The 19,532-nt window shown below is 49.9% G+C and overlaps 1 protein-coding gene across 1 annotated transcript in view; it reads left to right on the forward strand.

Annotated features, from left to right (window-relative positions):
• ZHX2 (zinc fingers and homeoboxes 2) overlaps window positions 1-19,532 on the forward strand; it is a 142,597-nt gene that overhangs the window by 37,206 nt on the left and 85,859 nt on the right. The window lies entirely within an intron of this gene.

Here is a 19,532-nt window from a genome sequence, read left to right on the forward strand (position 1 = left end):
TTTCAAAATTTATTTAATGCTCTCATCCCCTCTAGAAGGATATGCACGTATATACATCCATGTAAATTAGAAAATAAGAATAAGAGCAATATGCAAACTCTCCCACCTCATTCCAGGAGCTGCGCAAGGGTCTCTCCACACAAGCACTGTTGGGGGTCTCCGTTGCTTTGGGCTGCTATCACAAAACACCGTAGACTGGGAAGCTCCTAACAACAGAAGCTTATTTCTCACAGTTCTGGAGGCTTAAAGTCCAAAACCAAGGTGCCGGCAGACTCCGTGTCTGGTGAGGGCCCACATCCTGGTTCATAGACGGCTGTCTTCCCACTGTGTCCTCACATGGAGGAAGGGGCAAGGGAGTGCCCTGGGGTCTCTTTGGTAAAGGCACTCATCGCATTTCCGAGGACTCCACCCTCATGACCTAGTCACCTCCCTGAGGCCCCACCCCCTAGTACCTTCACCTTGGGCATCAGGATGTTACACAGACAGTTGGGGTTGGGGCACAAACGTTCAGCAGAGCAGGGACCAAACATGATAGACGGGTTCCACCTTCAAGTGCTGAGGGACTTAGGGGTGAGACCAAATACACAAGCAAAGTCACGTGACAACAGTTGCTCAGCAGGAGCTCCGGGAGTTGGGGGCTCTGCATGTTAAGAGAGTCAGAAGAATACTAAATAGAAGGGATTCGTCTGGACAGGTTTTCTGCATATGAGCAATCAGTTCGGAGTGGCATCCTGAAGCAGCAGTGGCCCCGGACTGGCAGAAGGAATGGCATGAACAGATTGTGAAGGGAGCTGTATTGGTGCTGAGGAGGTGGGCTCGTTGCTGTCAGCAGAGAAAAGTCTGCACGTGAAATCTCCCCCCCCCCCCACCACCACGACCACCTTCATGAGTTCTTTTCTCCAGTCTCATCATTAAATTGACACATGGCATTAACAGGAGAAAACAAAATTTAATTCATGTACAAGGAGTTCCCAGAGAAATGTACCGCCCTCCCCCAACCCTAGCAAGTGACCAAAGCAGACTGTTTATGTATCATTTTTCGACAAAGAAACAATTTTTTGCGAAGACAGAACAAAACAAGGGGTCTTGTGCTTGGGGTAGCAGACTAATGAAGTAACATTTGTTTCTATAGCTTTCTTAGCCTTGAATTCTCTAACTCCAATGATAATGCTGCATTCCATCCTCCTGGTATAGAGAGGTTACCTTCACAGGGGAAATTTATTTCCCACTTTGCCGGGGAAAGATGGGGGTCAGAGTGGGGGGGGGGGTTAATGTCAATTTTTATGCCACTGGCTGTTTCTCAAGTAACTTTAATTCAAAATAATCACTATGCCATTGAGATATATTTAGGGGCAGCCTGCCCAGCATAAAATGACTTTATCGTGTAAAGTTTTGAGTATGACTGAACATCCAAAGGAAACCCACCTGGGCAGCTGGTCCCAGACCTCTCTGTGATTTTAGTTACTGAATAAGCCAGCCGGACTGCAACCCCAGCACCCTTCAGATGCCCACCTTCCTTTCCAAAACAAGAACCAGTTTAGGGAGGTCGCCTACTGGTCACCCCATTTGCATTTGGTGGTCAGTGTTGATCAGAGTGTGATTCAGCTAAATTAATTTTGCCGATTCCTGGTGGTTTTACAGGCTAGAATGGAGGCCAAGAATTTGCAGATTTAAAAATTGCATTTCAGAAATGCCGTCACATTAGAGCTTCATTTTGGTCCCGTGGGGTAACCACCAAGTAAACAGCTGAATTTCCATCCTTGCTGGAGGTACCAAACGCAGCATTCACACTCGCCAACAGATAAGTGTCTCCTGTCCCTGGCAGGGCTTAATGGCTTTTAGTAGAGTTGAGGCTGAGTAGAAAGGAACTGACCTCCTCTTATTGGGTAAAATTGAAACACCAAGGAAACAGTTCCATTTCAGGCAGACCGTTTTCTTCTCAGATGACTCATCCACAGCCCAGCCAGCACCGTTTCAGCTCATTCAGGTGAAATGGGAGATGGAGGCCACCCGACTGGGTTGGGGGTGGGGGGGCTGATGAGCTGGGTGTTTGGGATTTGTCAACTGAGAGATTTGCATTTCTAATAAGGGCCAGGGGACTTTCTGGTGAGCTGCAGCCCAGTGGCTGCAAGTCTCTTTAGCTCTCCAAGTGCTCAGTTTGCAGGGACCAAGGCGAGCATGAGTAAATAGCTCTAGGGGAGAAGGGGGAAGCACAGGATGGCGGAGAGGGTACCAGAGGCACCTCCTGGCCGGAGCCTTTCAAATGGTGTTCCAGCAGGACGCAGAGCTCCCTGGCGAAGATTCCTCCCTCCCCAGCCTGCCCCTCACATGCCCATTTTCTATGTAAGAGAAACTTACTGAGATTGTGAGATTTATTGTTATTTCTCTGAAAAAAGTCACCAGGCATGTCTATCCCAGCATTATTTATATAGTAGAAAATCTAGAAAAGAAAAACAATATCCAACAAAAAGTGAATGATAAAATAATTCTCAGATTAAATAAATTAATCATTAAATAAATAAGTAGTAGAAACCCATAAATCATACAGCAAGTCTATTAAGTAAAGTGATTTTTAAAGTGTTAAATGTTAAATGAAAAATGCAGGCTATCTACAGTATAGTCTGTTACACTGTGTCAGTTTCTGGTGTACAGCATAATGTCTCAGTCATATATATATATACATATGTTCGTTTTCATACACTTTTTCATTAAAGGCTATTACAAGAGATTGAATGTAGTTCCCTGTGCTATACAGAAGAAATTTGTTTTTTATCTATTTTTATATATAATAGTTAATATTTGCAAATCTCAAACTCCCAAATTTATCTCTTCCCACCCCCTTTCCTCCAGTAACCATAAGATTGTTTACTATGTTTGTGAGTTTGTTTCTGTTTTGTAGATGAATACATTAGAGTCTTTTCTTCTTTTAGATTCCATATATGAGCAATCTTGTATGGTATTTTTCTTCCTCTTTCTGGCTTACTTCACTTAGAATGACCATCTCCAAGTCCATCCATGTTGCTGCAAATGGCATTATTTTATTCTTTTTTATGGCTGAGTAGTATTCCATTGGATAACTATGCCACAGCTTCTTTATCCAGTCATCTGGCGATGGACATTTAGGGGTTGTTTCCATGTTTTGGCTATTGTATATAGTGCTGCTATAAACATTGGGGTGCGTTTTCGAGTTAGAGTTCCCTCTGGATCTATGCCTAGAAGTGGGATTGCTGGATCATATGGTAATATGTCATAGGTACATGTAGTTTTTATTTTTTAAAAAAACACGCCCACAGATGGAAATGCAGCAAACTGTTAATACAGTTAATCTTTAGACGTGGAATCAGAGATTATTTTTCCTCTTTTATTTCTAAATTTCCTACGATGGGCTTTTTTTTTTCTGATCATAGAAGTTAAATGTCAAAGCAGGAAACTATCATGTACCCTCGTTTCTTTTCTTCTTTCTTTGTTTTCTTCCTTTTTTAACCTCCTCCCATGAGAACATCAGTGATGCTGTCCGCGGAACCACCCGTGTTCTGCCCACCAAACATCCTGCTGCTAGCAGGAAACAGAAATCCGCAGGGGCGTAGAATGAAACCTGATGTTCCTAGTCCCCCTCACGCATCGTTCACTCCTCCGTGAGTCCATCTAAACCCTGCTTGAACTTGTTTATATTTTTAGCTGGTGCAGTCTCTCGGGCCCAAGGAGTTCCATGTATTTTCCACCCTCGGTGTGAAGTGACAGAGGCCTGCCCGACGGGTATCCTCAGATGACCTCCGTCAGGCTCCAAGGGGTCCTCCCAGCTTTTGCATCTCTAGGACTGAGCAAACAAAATAAGAGCAGCGATTACGCATCGCGATTAGCAAAGCACACTTATCAGACGTCATCGGCTGATTTGTTGAACCTGGTGTTGGAAGAGATCTCAGAAATTGGCCAGTGTTTCCCTAGAAGTCCGCATAATGGGAGTCAGTATTCTAGAAACCAGTGGAAGTGGTACAGTGCCCAGGATAGGGTGGCACTGGCTCTTTAAAAATATTATAGGGTGAAGGGGGGTTTTGTTTTTGCTCTGGGCTAGAATTGGTAACAGAGGTTACCTTGTTTTGATCAGAAACGCCAGCAGTTACACAAATGCTTCACTATTTTGTTAATGGAGAAACTCATTAATGTATGAGAGACAAAACCTTTTAAAACAGGGGGTGTGGAAAGGTGGACACTGATGGGACTCAGCTCTCTGGGCCCAGCTGCGGGGTGGCAAAGGCAGGAATATTCCCGCACACCTGACAGATGAGAAAATGGACTTGAGGGCAGCTGCCTGACCCCCGCTAATTAGGCTGGTGCATGGGTCAGGGCGGGGAGGGACTGGACTAGAATCCAGGGAGTCCACCTCTAAGGCTCGGGCCACCTCCAGGGCACCCAACCTGCCTATTTAAACCAAGTCCCTAAAATGTGTTTCCTATACTGGGAATAATATAGCAGACTATGAATTTTTGCCTGCTCCAACTGAGATCTTTCTTTCCAGACTGAACCCTAGATGTAGAAAATTATTTTTGTAATTGCATTTCTAGATCCTTCCATCTTTCCCAACTGTGGAAATACAAGCTTCCAGGTTCAGAAGATAGGGAAGTAGGTGGGCTCTGGAATCTAACAGCCTGGGTTCAAATCCTGCCTCCCCCACTCACCAGACCATGATCCCAGGTGTTAACTTCTTTGAGCATCAGTCTTCCCATCTGTAAAATGGGAGTGATGATAGTATCCGCCTTAGAGGGTCATTGTGAGAACTGAACAGTATATTGAATGAAAAGTGCTTGCCTGGTGCCTGGTACATACTCAATAAAGATGAATTGTCGGGGAGGGTATAGCTCAAGTGGTAGAGCACATGCTTAGCATGCGCAAGGCCCTGGGTTCAATCCCTAGCACCTCCTCTAAAAAAATAAATAAACCTAACTACCTCCTCCCCCCCCAAATTAAAAAAAAATACAATAATAAATAAAACATTTTTTTAAAAAGATGACTTGTCACCACCAGCACCATCGTCATTATTGTCAGATTTCCATGGAAGAACCATAGCCAGGACCTAGAGCCAACTTTGAACCTATTTTGCTTTGCTGGCCCGAGGACAGTTACCCCACTGGCTGTGTGATTTACTTTACCCTTCAAGGGAAAACAATCCACTAGCTCCTTAATCACCCAGTGAATTTTAAAGGCCCTGAGAACTGACGGGACTCACTCAAGGTCACACAGCTGGTCATGACAATGGGAGAAAAAGCCTTAATCTCCCATCCAACTCTCTAGAGCTCTGCACTCAGCAGTGCCCTGTTCCTTCTGGACACCATCTTGGGCTTGGATCCTCCAGACCAGGACTGGAGAGAAACAATAGGAACAAATAACCAGATCCATGGAAACCCTCATTAGGATCGTGAACCTTTACTGCACGCCTGCCGCTTGCCTTCACTCACTACATTTAGGTGCCGCTGCGGGTGGAGCACTGATGCTTCCTGTTTCACTTTCCTCCGCTTCTGACTGCAAAGGAAGCGCCAGCCCCACCTGAGAGCCTGATGATGGAGGCACTAGGGGCCTGTAAAAGGGCAAGGAGTCGGCTGGTGGCTTCTGGCTGGTTTGAAGCCCTTGTCCCCGCTGTGCTCACCCTGATGGGTCATTACAGGAGTTCTCAGAGGCACATGCTCCCTGAAAAGACCCTTCTAGGTTTATAAAGGCCTCTCTGCCCAGAAACCTCCCTACCTGCATCAGCCACTTCCTGAGCACACCTTTGAGACCAAGACATTCTGGGGCCACGAAAGTGAACGAGCTTCACTTCCTGCCTTCTTGGAGCTCACAGATGGGGACAGTCAGGCACAGAATGTGAACCAAACTTCAGGGGAACTCTTGCACCTACAGGGTATTGGGGGGCCACGTTCCAGGCAGAGGGCAGCCTGAGCAAAGGCACTGAGGTGTGACCTTGCACTCCGTGCAGAGCTGAACGCCTCCTCCAGTTGCTTTCATTGCGTCTCTTCTCCCCCAGCTAGACTCTCGGTGCTTCTAGGCAAGAGATCGTAATGAGTCCTTCTTTTTTCTCTAGCCCCTGTGCTTGGGGGCAGGACGGGTAGGGTGGATACCAAGTCACCCTCCCCAGGCCTCAGTTACCACATCTGTAAAATGGGGATTAAAGTCTGACATCACAAAGCTTCTGAGCAGGTCAAGTAAGATGACTCAGGCGAAGGTTCTTTCCATGCTGTCCTGGGGTCTTGTTCCTACTTCCTTCTGTGTGACTGTTTTGCAAGGGAAATGATGAAGGGAGTGGAGGGAAAACTTCTCTGAGAGTCTCTCTGGCCAGAGTACCTTCCTCAGCTGCTAAAACTGAACACTTCAAGACCAGATACTCAGTTTCTCTCTGTGTCTCTGTGTCTCTCTCTGTCTCTCACACACACATGCACACACACACACACTTCTTGATGTAAATAGCAAAAAGGCAATGACTGCCCTTTACGGGAGAGAACTGCACCCTTTTTCACTAATTATGGGGAAACGCATTGAGCATTAGCTCCCTTTGCAAGGTAGAGCGTAAGACATGAAGGCGTGAAGCTTAAAGTTAACCTCCTGCCCAAACTCCCTTGCCTCCCTGGGGCTTGGTGGCCCTGTACTTCCCTAAACCCCCATCCCCCGTTATCCCTGTTTCCCTTTCACAGATACACACATTCCTGGTTCTCCAGCTCCCAACACACATAGGGTAGAACAAAAGAACATGGGCTATTAAAACAGACGAAGGATTGGAACTCTCTGTCTCCCTAGCAGTGTGACCTAGGGTAAGTTACTTGACCTCTCTGAGGTTCAGCTTCCTCACCTAGACAATTACAACACTTCTTAATGTTATTGTAAGGATTAACAAAAGTAAAGTATAAAAAGGGCTTAATACCGGGGTTGGCACAAAGTAGGGGCTTCATAAACGTTACCTGATGCTACTGAGAAAGTTGGAGAGACATTGACAATCACATTCTTTTATCATTTTCATAATGAGCTGGTTTATGATTTAAATGAGATCTCTCCAGGCCTCTAGTAGTCTGACTACATAGTCAAAATTCTGGTTTTCTACCCAGGAAAGAAAAAACACTGTCCAGGTTTTAAGCACACCATAGCTGGGTGGTTGGTTATCTCTGGAATACTGAGATGCGAACATGGTAGTTTTCAGTACTACCTTGTGTGTATAAATATCCCTACATCTTGAAGGATCTAAAATTGCAAATAATAAAAGGTATCAGTGAACTGGAAACCATGAAAACAAGAGCAAAAACACAAAAGCCCAATTATAATGGGAATAGAGTTTACACTGGGCTGCACTTCCTAGTCAACAAAGCGCTTTTATGTATTCCCCACCCCGGCCCTCCCAACCAGCCTGGAAGGTAGGTATTACTCTACCCATTCCACAGCGGGGGAAACAGAGTTTCAGGCTGGTGCTGGGTGGGAAAGAGGCAGGAGCCACAACCTTGGGCCTCGTCAGACTTGGCAAAGAGATTTGGATCTTTCTGAGTTCAGTGGAAAGCCTTCGAAGGTTTAAGCAGGAAAATAATGCAATCTTATCTACATTTGCAGAAGGTCTCTGGGTAGAGGGGCACGGAGCAAAAGTGGAACCAAGGAGCCCACTTGGGAGGTGGCTTTGGAAGTTCAGGCAAGAAATGATACAGCGCTGACAGAGATGGAGAAGAGGGTGGATTTGGCGATGTGGGCATCCCCAGGATGGCCCGAGGATGGGTTAGCTGTGGATGTGGATGGAGAGGGAGAACCAGGGATGGCTCCCAACTTCCGGGTGGGTTGGTGGGTGGTGGATGGTGGGGACATCTGCGGAGGAGTGGGTTTCAGGGGTAGGGGAGGGGCAGATCAGGAGATCTACTGGGCTTCATTTTTGGAAGCATTGTGTATTTTTCCAAACACCTGGCCTTCTGATGGCAGAGAGCAGGTCGTATTCACTTGCTCCTGGGCATTGAATAAATGCTTTCTGTGAGCTGGGGGCACTCAAGTCCATCCCCAGGCAGCCTGTCTGTGAAGAATGCCACTGGCAAGGCGCTGTGTTCCTTCTGCCACTAAGGAGCCAGGGAGCCATTAATGACCCCTTCTCAGGGCACTGGGCTCAAGACAAGAAACAAACCTCCCCCCCCCCGCCCCTGCCCCGATGTCCTGCCTTCTAACGTTTCAGGCTTCGGGTAGCTTTTTCTTGTGCCAGTATCCACGTGATCTTTCCTCTGCGAATGTTTGAAAGTGATTCTTTTGTTTTTCTTTTCTTTTCATGTTGTACTCAGGCCTTAAGTAACCTTTGCCCCGTGGTGGAATCTGAGTAGATGAAGCCTAGTAAAGCGACAAATCCCATCAGCCACAGGAACGGGCGTTTGAAGAGTGTCATCTAATTAACAGACCTCTTTTATATGTCTGGTTTGATTTTAGTCTCGAGAAACTGTCTGAGGTCAGATGCGTGGCATGTTAAGTGTGGGAGGCCGAGGACCACCACAGCCAAGAGCGTGTGAAAGCGGTAGCAATAGCATCGCCGAGTGAAAAGAGCTAGGGTGCGTGGGACAGGGGCTGCCTCTCGAACATTAGCAGTTGTTGGCTTCAGGATTAGCTTCTAGACAGAGAAACTGAGGCACAATGTAACTGCATTGTCCACACTCAGCCCTGGAACCAATTCCAAGTTGTGTAGGATTTGTGGGGTTCCCGGATGCCACGCTCTAGAGGAATCCATGTTCCCCAGTGATACTCATTAGGCAGGAAGGCTGCTGCAGGGCTGGGGCCCTTTGAAATTCTCCTTTCCCCACCCCTCACCCCTCAACACACCCCCCCCCAGCCCGCCGCCCCACCCGCATCAGCAATCGCCCCACCTCTCCCTTGCTCGTCTGCCTTCCTCCTGACGTTCAAGTGTACCTGAACATCCCATCCAGGGCCATGCTGACGCAGAGCCTGTCCTCTCCTCCCTGCCTCCTGCCCTGGGTGCCCCCTGCCCTCTGCCAGTCACCTTCCCATGCTCCCCATTCACTGAAGTAGGGTTCAGACCCCACCTCCGCCACCTCCTGTCCTGACCCCCACCCTCATGGCACCCTTCTACAGTAGATTCTGGAGGGGAGCCACCCTGGGCCCCACCTCATCCATCCCAGGTGACTCCTCAGGTGTGAGTCTTGGCTCCCCCGTCGGGTGAATGGAGAACAGAGGCCTTTCCTTGCATCTTGTGACTCTCCAGCTCAAATCTGCCTGGCCCAGGGCCATGTCCAGAGCAGGTGCCACGACATTGTACAACTGACTTCTAGAAAAATAATAGAAATAATCATCCCCTGGTATGCCCGGCCGCAGGACCTGCCTATGCAAAGGAGTTGGGTGTTCATCCAAGTCGTCCCTTTGGGCAGTTTAGCCCTTATTCCAAAGGTGGTGCCCTGGCTTGGAACATCCGAGAACATCCCCACCACCACCACACTCTTACTCTCGGTGCTGGCAAATCTCTGCCCTTTGCGGGCAGCTCCACCACTCACATCTGTGGAACCAGGACTGTGACGTCCCTCAGAAATACAGTTGTGGGAGGAGAGGTGGTCAGAATCAGGGGCAATTATCCAATAACGTGCCCACTTTTACACTTTGCCTCATAACCTGACTCTGAAGACAGAGCCAAAAGAGGGCTTCCACATACATCTTGGGCCAGGCCCGCATCTATGAGAGAAATGAGAAGGATCTGCCGGGAGGGAGGGGGGCCTCATTGAAACAAGGGTTCGCTTTGAGCTGGGTCAGTTCAGTGAGTGTGTTTAAAATTTGTCTTCAGAGAGGAATAAACGAGTGAGTATGGGGATGGCCTCACTGCCTCGTAGCCCCCGAGTGTTTCCGAGGGACAACTTGTGGTGTGTGTGTGCATGTGTGTGCCTTAGGAGAGAGCTGCCGAGCCAGCCCCTGGCCCCAGAGGCCAGCCGGCCCCGGGGACACAGTCCCCGCTTTGAAGCATCCCCAACACCCATCCCTTCACCACTCGCCTCCCCTCACCCTGCACCAGCCCCTAAATTTGTTTCAGCCCAGTGGCTCCCTCCCCTGACCACTGACCTGAATGTAATTATTTCATTCTTCATAAATAGAACACCTCCCCCTGCCCCCGATTCCCACCCCACCCCCAAAACTAACTGTCTTCTCTCCTCATTACGCGCTTGAAGAGCACAGTTCTGTGTGGGAGCGGCCTGGGCCCTCTGCGCGGGCCCTGTCTGCTTGCGGGCCCCGCTGCCCACCTCTGGTGGGGAGGACTTGGGCGAGGATGTTGTCCCCGGACTCCCCATACTTAGTTTCGTCTGGTAAAATATCTTCCCAGGCATCAGAGGAAAAGGAAATGGACAATCTCTCTTTCTTCAGAGACCGATTTTAGCCCCCGGCAGAGGTTCAGAAGCAGCTAGTGGGCCCGGCCCCAGCACCCCTCCCTTCTCAGTCCCCGTGTCCCCGGCGGGGTAGGAGCCAAGAAACCTTCAATGTGGATATCACGGAAAGGGGAGGTGGTTTTGAAATCCAGATCACGCGCCGTTCTTGAGTCACTGTTAGGAATCTTAGTGCCACTGAAATCTGTGTACTGAGGCCACCACTCCACCGGGGTCTCTCTGTGGCCACTGGTATGTGGACCCGGCAGCTGTAAACTGAAATCACCAGGTTGGATGGGATTCCCAGCGAAGCCCGCGATCCATGTGGCAGCTGCCAAGAAGCATTAGACTGTCTGCACAAAGGCCTCTCTGGGTGTGTCAGAGTGGAGAGGTGGGGGCCAAAAGGGGGAAGGCATCTGGCCTCCCTACTGGAGGCCCGAGGGGGCCTGGTGTTGCCGCTCACCGGCTCTGTTCCTTGGTGTGGCCTTGCGGCTCTGGTCTCCGTTTCCTCACCAGAGGCAAGGGGTGAACGATACCCATCAGAACGGCAGCATCCTTGCTGAGTGCCTTCAATGTGCCCCAAACCGTGCTAGGAGCTTTTCACGTTTTATTTCCTTTTAATCCCCACAATGCCCCTTTGATAGAGAGCATTAAGAAGCCCATTTTACAGATGGAGTGCCTGAGGCTACACAGCCCCAAGGTGACACGTGCATATAGTCACACAGCTAGGAAGTGGTGGACCTGGCATTCACATGTGTTTACACCAATTGTCTGGAGCCCCTCCCTGCTCCAACCCGCCCTCCCCATCACTCCAGCCCTTGGGGAGCTGCTCTTCTCTGAGCAGGGACAGGGAAGGAGGAGGATGGGGGGGTGAGGGGCGAGGGGAGATGAGCAGCCCCGGGGGAAGAGGGGAATTTGGTAGAAGAGCCTGGTTCTGAGGGAGCCTCAAAGAGTGCCCAGGCCCAGGCTGATTCTGAGAGTAATGCCAGGCCAGGAGGCCTGAGGCGCCACTTGGATGACCTCGGCCTGAGCTGACAGGAGCAGCAGCCCCCACTGTCACGGCGGGTGGATAGGTTGTTAGTTTGAGAGAATGTGCTCCCTACTCCAGATGCAGGGCCCCAGGGGAAAATCCAGCCTTGTGAGTCACAACCAGATGGACTTTATGTCAGGGAGAACCATGGCCGCGGAGAACAGGTCACGGTTTCCTGGAAACTTCCTGAGTCAGGGGGAGGGGTGCTCTGAGGATAGGCTGGCCAGGGCTGGGAGAGGGGACCACGCGGCGGGTCTGTGGCCCAGCTTTTCGGGGCCACTGGGGGAGTCAGAGCCAGATGCCGCTGGACTAGCTGAGGCACGTTTGGGGGTCCTATCTCCCCTCCAACAATATGCCTGGAGTTTCCTGCCTTCTGATGGAGGATGGCATGTCCCTTGACGTGTGGATGTGCAAAGAGCAGGTAGATGGGGAGGTGAGGCCCCTGTGTCCTCATCCCACAAACTTGGGTTCAAATCCAAGGATTCCACTCACCCAGCTTTCCCAGATCTTGGGTCTCTCATCTACAGATGGATGGGATGAATTGGGGTCATTGGTCTCCAGTGTTCTGCCCAGCTGGAACATTCCAGCAATTCCTTCATGATTCTCCCTCTAGATGGGAGAAACTGAGGCCCAAGAGCCAGGGCCCCACTCTGAGCCAACCCGGTTGGAGGTGGGACTGGAGCTTCTGCTCTGGCCAGATCTGCACCCCTCCCCTGGCTCCAGTGTCCTGCCTCCTCTCCCCAGTCTTCTGGTTCCTGTACACCTCTTCCCCTCCTTCCCCTCTGCCTGTGCTCCTCAGCTGCCAGACACGAAAGTACGGCCACCCCTAGGGCGGCTGGGTCCCGGGCCAGAACCAAGATGAGAACCCCTGGGGCCATCAGCCATTCATGTATACTCACTGAGACTCGGCAGGCAGGACCTCCTTCCTCCACCTCCTGTCCTTCCCTTCAGCTGAAATGGCAACTCTGCCAGGAAGCCCTTCCAGATCACCCCAGCCAGGGCCATCACCTTCCCCAGCCCTCCCCATGCATGCCATGTTATAATCCTGCCAGCACCATTTTTACTTACTTGTAATTATTTGTGCATACATCATAGCTCCCCTATACAAGTCCAAACTCGTGGAACACAGTAACCAAATTGCCCCCATTTTGCCCACACCTGTCACCTGTCTCCCCTTTGATATCTGATGCCGTGTTTGTGTTCTAAGTGTTGGATAGATATTTGCAGAATAAGTGGAGTTTCCTCTCTTCTATGCAAAAGGAGTCTTTCCTTTCAGAATGAATCGTAGGCTGTGTAAGAGCGTCTGTACACGGGGCTGAGTCTCAGCTCCACCACCCGCCCGCTGTGGGACCCTGGACAAGTTAATCACCCTTGTGCCTCCGTCTCCTCACTCGTAAAATGAGGATAACCCTAATCTCCCTAAGGGGTGGCTGTGAAGATTCAACGAGTCGTGCATGTCAACTGCTTGATGTCGTGCCCAGCAGAGATGATTCAATAAGTGAGGTTGTTAGATCTTGGCAATCCTATATGCAAATTTGTATTTGATTTTTTTTTTTTTTTTTTTTTTTTTTTGGAAAAACATATGACATCTCCTCGCAGAATTCTAGTTGGGCTTTAGGGAGTTGCCAGGTCCTTTCCAGTCCTTGCATTCGTTGAACCTGCATCGGGTATTCACTGCCATCTGCAGAGCCTCCCCTGCTACACTGGCTGGGAGCAGGGAGCAGGGAAGGGAGAGACGGAGCCCTCGCTGGCGTAACCGCTCGCCAGCTTGGGGCTCGCAGCCACATTAAGCGCTCTTACTCAATTCATGTGACTCGACAGATTTGGAATGTGTTGGGGAGAGAGAGTTTTTCCAGCGATGAGTCAGTACATTTCTGCTCTCTCACACACACACACATTAAATTTTTTTTTAGAAGAGAGTTTAGCGAGAATCATTTATGAGTGCAAAGTGGAAATCTCTGGAAACTGCATTTTGACCCGAAGGCAAGTAATACTTAAGACATTTAATAAAGGGTTCAAAACAGGATGCAGTGGAGAGAAAACGCAGCTCGCTGCCTCTTCCTTCTGCATCCTCAGTCACTGCGCTGCACAGAGAAGGACCCAATTTACATGGGTTTAGAGAGAGCCTCCTGGATACCTGGATTTATCCCAAGCACAGAAGGGAATAGACAGGTGAAAGAAGGGAGGCAGAACTAGCATTTATTAAGCATCTATTATGTGCCAGATAATCGATGTTGGGGTGGGGGTGCATGTCCCAAGTTCAAGAGGCAGTGTGGGGGGAAATGGAACAACTATATCCAGACACGCTCAGTTCAAACCTCAGCGGCCTACTTTCATAATATTATCTAAGCCTATCTTATCCCATTCTATGGATAACAAAACTAAGGCTCAGGGAAGATAAAATAATTTATCAATGGACACAAAGCTCTCAGATGATAGAAACCAGATTCTAAACTGGGTCCATGAGTCTCCCTATGGTAAAGAAATTAGGGTTAAATTAATGTCCCCAGGAGCTGAGTTTCCCCACCAAGGAGGGAGGCAGGCGCATCTGTTCTCAGGGATCACATCTGCATATCCTAAGCAGGTACCACTCTCTCACAGACCAGTCTCTAACCACCTTCTACCGCTTGCCTTTGAGTCCTACCCGGTAGGGATTATGGAAAACCTGCTTCCCGTCCAGGCTGTTCCGCTCTGCTGTTGTTTATTTTAAAGAAAGAAACCACTGCCCGCCCAGAGGGCTTGTGTTTCCAGCTCACTTACGTCTCTTTTGCAAGGGCTCATTTTCCTAGATTCCCAGTCTCCAGGGAGCTGTGTCTTTCCCTCGGAAACATGAGCTGTAATCAAAGGTGTATTCATCCCCGCACATCTGCCAGCAGCCAGGCCGGAGCCACGGTTCCCCAAGGCCTGACAGAAGGAGGCTCAGGCCAGGTGCCCAGGGAGAATTTTTCCCTACACAAATCAGATTGCCCTGGGGTTGCCCTTTCTAAAGATGGCAGGGTCCCAGGAGGTGCTTCTGCGGGGGACCTGATGGGGCCAGAGGGTAAACAGGATTCCAGCATAGCAAACGCTATTGAGGGCCACCGTGTGCCGAGAACTGCAGACCCTGAGAATCCAGCCCTTTTGGTGACTTCCCATCATTCACAGGTATAAAGACCCAACTTCTTAAAGGCCAGCAAGTACCTGGAAGAACTGGTGCTTGGGCTTTGTCTGGCCTGCTCGGCTGCGGCCACTCCAGCCAGCCTCCATTACCCGGTATCTGCCACGCCTCCTCTCACCATGGCCCCATACACACGCTCTCTCACTTTCTCCACTCTTCCTTTCCCTCTTCACCTGGTTCGCTGCTGCTTGCCTTTCAGATCCAGCTGTGCAGCCCCCAGACCCCCATCTGCTGTATCCTCACGTGCCCCTCCTGGCCATCCTGCCACCATTGCAGGCGCTTCAGTGAGCACCGTCATACCATTGGCGTCTTCCCCTCCAACCCAACTGCAAGGGCGGGGCTCACCTTATCTTCCCAGCGCTGGCCTGTAGTCAGTGCCCCATAAAGAGCTGTTGGGGGAATGAAGAGACAGCAATGAGCTAAATAGACCCTGTCCTGCCCAGTGCTGGGCACATCTTCTTGGCATGTCAATTGGTCCTCACAATTTCAAGGGGAAAATATTTGGAAACAAATAGAGATCAATTCTAAAGTAGAATTCAGCATCCTCATGAATGTTCAAGCGTCGAGCTGCACCCACACACCTCGGGGAGGTTATAAACTCAGCCTCCTCTGTACTCCTGGGGTTTCTTCGTGGAAGCGTGGGTCGGGGTTGGTGAAAGAGATGGCCCAGTTTGCCAGCAGCTCTTGTCATGGCGTCTAAGTTTAAGAGGCCACGTGATGGGGAAATGGAAAGACTATGTTCAGTCGGGCCTGAGTGCAAACGCCAGTGCTGGACATTCTACTCCTGTGACTCGGGGCAATGAATTCGATCACTCTAAGATTGAGGTGCGCCCTCAGAGTTGCTGTGGGAAAGAACAGTAAGACCTGGGGAGGGCCCAGCTTGGCGCCTGGCACAGAGCAGGCCTTCAGGGAGTAGTGGCCATTGTGCTAGTCATTCACTGGTGGCTCTTATGAATTAAAGGCTGTCGTCGGTGTCCAAAGTAAAACATCTTCCAGAGCAAAGGCAGGCACTTAGGACAGTACATCTGACTTGCAGAGCGATGGCTGCACAGAAGTGGCTTGTAGCTTTCCACCTTCTTCGAACTTGACCTTCCTCCCTTGTGTCCAGGCTGCCCTGGCCCATGGCTCCCCAGCCCTGTCCTCCACGGGTTCCTCACCCTATCCGGGGTAGGAGGCCGGCGCCTCGGGACACCATGACCTGTTTATTAGTCCCGGAGTTTCTAACTCATCTGCTAAATGATTGCAGAGTGAAAAAATGGACTGGAATAAACTACGAGAGAAGGAGTGACCCTAGGGGAGGGTGTTTTTCTTCTACCAGCGTTTAAAATACCGTTCCTCTTTTCCCCCAGTCGCTGTCTAGCAATACGGTAGGTTTAAACTAGGCCAAAAAGGAATATGAGGGACCAGTAGGGAAAATCCTACAGGCAGATTTTCCCTCGTTGGGATTTTGCTCCATGTGAGCACTTTCTGGTGAAAAGGAGTTGTGAGCCAGGAAGACTGGAAGCGTGTGCACACCGAGAGCCTAAAGGACGACAGGAAGCCCTGTGCGTCATCTGTTCATAGCGCTCAGACTGAGAACTGCCATTTTCCATGTGCAAGAGGGACCATAGCATCAGATCCCCCACGCAGCCCCGGGAGGCAGGTTCTATTTAAACTCCACTTGGCTGAGGAGGAAACCCAGGTCCCCTGGAAGAGAAGTGCTTGGCATGAGGGCACAGAATAAGCGTGTGAGAGAACCAGGAGCAGACTCGGGTGTCCTGTCTCCGAGACCAGTGCTTGTCCCCCAGTCTGGTTAGGAAGGCTCACGTGTCTGCTGGGTGATGCTGCAGTGCTGAGTTCAAGGATAAACAGGGAAAGGATAACCGATTCACTGAGACTCCCCAGCTCCAAGAATAATTCACTGGGCAGCCCCAGCCCCGTCACTCCACGCCTCCGTGCTTGAGAAGAAGCACCCAGTCAACTGAGGGTAATAAGAAGTATCACCAAGAATAATAGTAGCTAACATACCTGCTCCCACGATTCTAAGCACTTCCTATGTGTTGCCTCCCTCAGTCCTATGGGGTAACTCAGGGCTTGATTCAGGGAAGAGGGAGGACAGAGCATTGAAGAGGGAGGGACCAAGGCAGCCATGTGGCTGCAGGGAGCACAGTGGCTTCAAAAAGGTTATCCATCTGCAAGCCCAGAACACAGCAGGGCAAGGTGAGGTGGGGACGATGAGCAGGGGCCAGACCTCGCAGGCGCGGAGGCTCTGGGGTGAGGACCGTGGTCATTATCCTGAGACAAATGAGGCGTCTACTAACTGCTCCCACCTGTACCACGTCTGTATACGTTGTCCTTTCTCACGTTGTCTATTACGTATCTTTCTCCTTTTTTATACTGTGAGTTTCCTAAGGGTAGGGACTGGGTCTTATTTATTTATATCTCTCTGGTGCTTAGCACAGAAGCCGATATATATGAGTACACAGTAAATGGTTGTTCATCAGATATTTAATATATTCAATGTTTAATAATAGGAACATGTTTTAGTATTTGATAACTATGTATATTCTAGATTTGTTATGTGTAGATATTAGTACCTATAATATAACTTCCATTATGCAGGCATTTCTGCTATAAAATGATATATGCATTCCCATAAAACTCTGCATTCTGAAAAATTTGAAAATCACAGCGCTTTGGGGACAATTGGGCTGCAGCCACTGGGCCATATTCACAATCCATGTGACTGGAAGGACGCACAGTCCAAGCGATGACACCAGCCTAGCTCGAAGGGTGCAATCAATTTTGAATTTAAAAAAAAAATACAACAATAACTTTAAGACCTGAGTAACTAGAGGACAATATATTTATTATTTTAAAAGAGGGGAACTTGATGGAAGGGGCTGGAGAAGGGCTGAGGGTGATGAGTTCAGAGGTAGACGGGGACGGATCATCTTTATCGGAAGCTCCAGGTGCAAGAGCGGCGTCAGGCTCTGCCAGAGTGTAGCAGGGACAGATGGTCTCTCTAGCCCACAGCCTTTGCACAAAGACCAGGGAGAAATGAGCAAGAGGAGCCTCTAAGACAGAGCACGCGGCCACTCAGAGTCCAGAGGAAGAGCTGGGAGGGATGGAGGGGTCCCCCGTGGCTTACTCTGCTCAGCTGTGTGTACCCTGCATCCAGCCGCCCTCACTTGCTGATGCAAAATATTAATGTGCTGGGAACCCTATGAAGCGAGGTGACCTCCACATTTTATTGACACCGTCCCCATTATACTTTATATGTGCTAATCTTACGGAAGCAAGGGCAGTAGAACATTACATAATGGAATACATGACTAACTGATAAACCAAGAGTGCCCCCTGGCCAGTTTAGATCGCACACCCTGTGTGGGTTGTGGACTGTTTTCCCCTTGGTCCACTAGCCTTTCAATAAACCCATTCTGTGAGCAGAGGGTAAACCCAGACTATATGGAGTCCAGTGACACTAGCAAGGGCGTCATAAACCTGTGATGTGATTGCTTTCCCCATCAGAAACAGCTGAGCTCACACCTCTGGACTTGGAGTCAGAGGACCTCAACCCCAGCCTGCCCGAGTGCTGTGTGACCTCAGGAAAACCACTGAACCTCTCTGTGCCTCAGTTTTCTCAACTGCAAAATAGCTCTAGTGACACTCCCCAAGTTCTTTTAAGGGGCAGATTAGCTAGTGGATGAAAAGTTCTTTCTAAACTGAAAAAGGCTTTACAGAGTATTGTCCTCCCTGCAAATCAGTGCTGGGACACAGAAGTTAGCTTGCCTCCCGTGGTACCTTCTCCTGCTGGATGGTTAGTTCTTAGGGCAGAGGGCAAATATAGATAAACTCCATGGAATCAAAATAAATTAATTACTGGGATTCAGTGCAGAAGTGTGAATGAACTTTGGGAAATTTTGCTGGCCTTTGACAACAGTGAGGAGGAGGGGACCCCAGCCTCCAGTATCTCCTGCCTCCCTCTCTGAGCGTTCACCCGGCAGCCCCCTCCCCTCTCTCCAGGGCCTAAAGTCCTCAGCCCACCCCTGACCCATTGCTCTTCCCCTGGCCACGCCCACTAAGCCAGGCCTGCCCATCCCATCACCTTCCCATTTCACTTCCCCAAAGTAGCAGAGGAAAGGAACACCGATTTCAGAATCACACAAACACAGGTTTGGATCAGCCCTACCACACAGCAGCTCTAAAATCATAATAGCCAGGTTGTGGTTTGTTGAACCTATTTCTTCACCTCGGCAATAGGCTGCGACTTCCTGACTTCCTTCCTTCCTTCCTTCCTTCCTTCCTTCCTTCCTTCCTTCCTTCCTTCCTTCCTTCCTTCCTTCCTTCTGTGATTAAGAGGATTATAAGTGCACACTTTTCAGACTTTAATGTGCCCAGGAATCACCCAAGGAGCTTGTTAAAACACAGGTTCTGATTCTGTCGGGCTGGGTGGAGCCCGGGAATCTGCCTTTCCAACAAGCTCCCAGGGGATGCAGTTCCACTTTGGAATGTAGAGCCGCTGTGTATAACACCTGGTCCATCGCAAGGACCCAGTCAACAGAAACTATTGCCATGAAGATGTTTTTTTCCCCAAAGGGTGCTCCTTTGAGAACAGGGGTAGATGAATAGAGAAAACCTCTGCTCCCCTCAGAATTCTTAGGGCAACAAGAAAAAACAAGTTTTGTTTGAAAGGCGGGCTGGGGTGGGGAGCGAGGGGCCGCGTGGCCCAGCTGCAGCTCACGGCAGGCTGCTCCGTGCGTGCGGCAGGTGGGCCTCCTGGGCTGCAGAAACCTCTAGAGCTCAGGCCTCAACTTGCCACTCAGGGAACGCATCCTCTGAGCCGGGCGCCCGCCTGTTCCTCCGGCTACAGCTCTCCTGAGGAATTTTCAAAGCACACGGGGTTCGCCTGGCAGGAGTCTCCCAGGATAGAAATGGCGCGTTAAGGGCTTTTGTTTCCAGGACCGCGGCATCTTTTGGACCTGAGGCCTGCGTGCAGAGCTTCCCCGCT

Source organism: Camelus bactrianus, chromosome 25, assembly GCF_048773025.1.
Source record: "Camelus bactrianus isolate YW-2024 breed Bactrian camel chromosome 25, ASM4877302v1, whole genome shotgun sequence".
NCBI classification, from domain to species: domain Eukaryota; kingdom Metazoa; phylum Chordata; class Mammalia; order Artiodactyla; family Camelidae; genus Camelus; species Camelus bactrianus.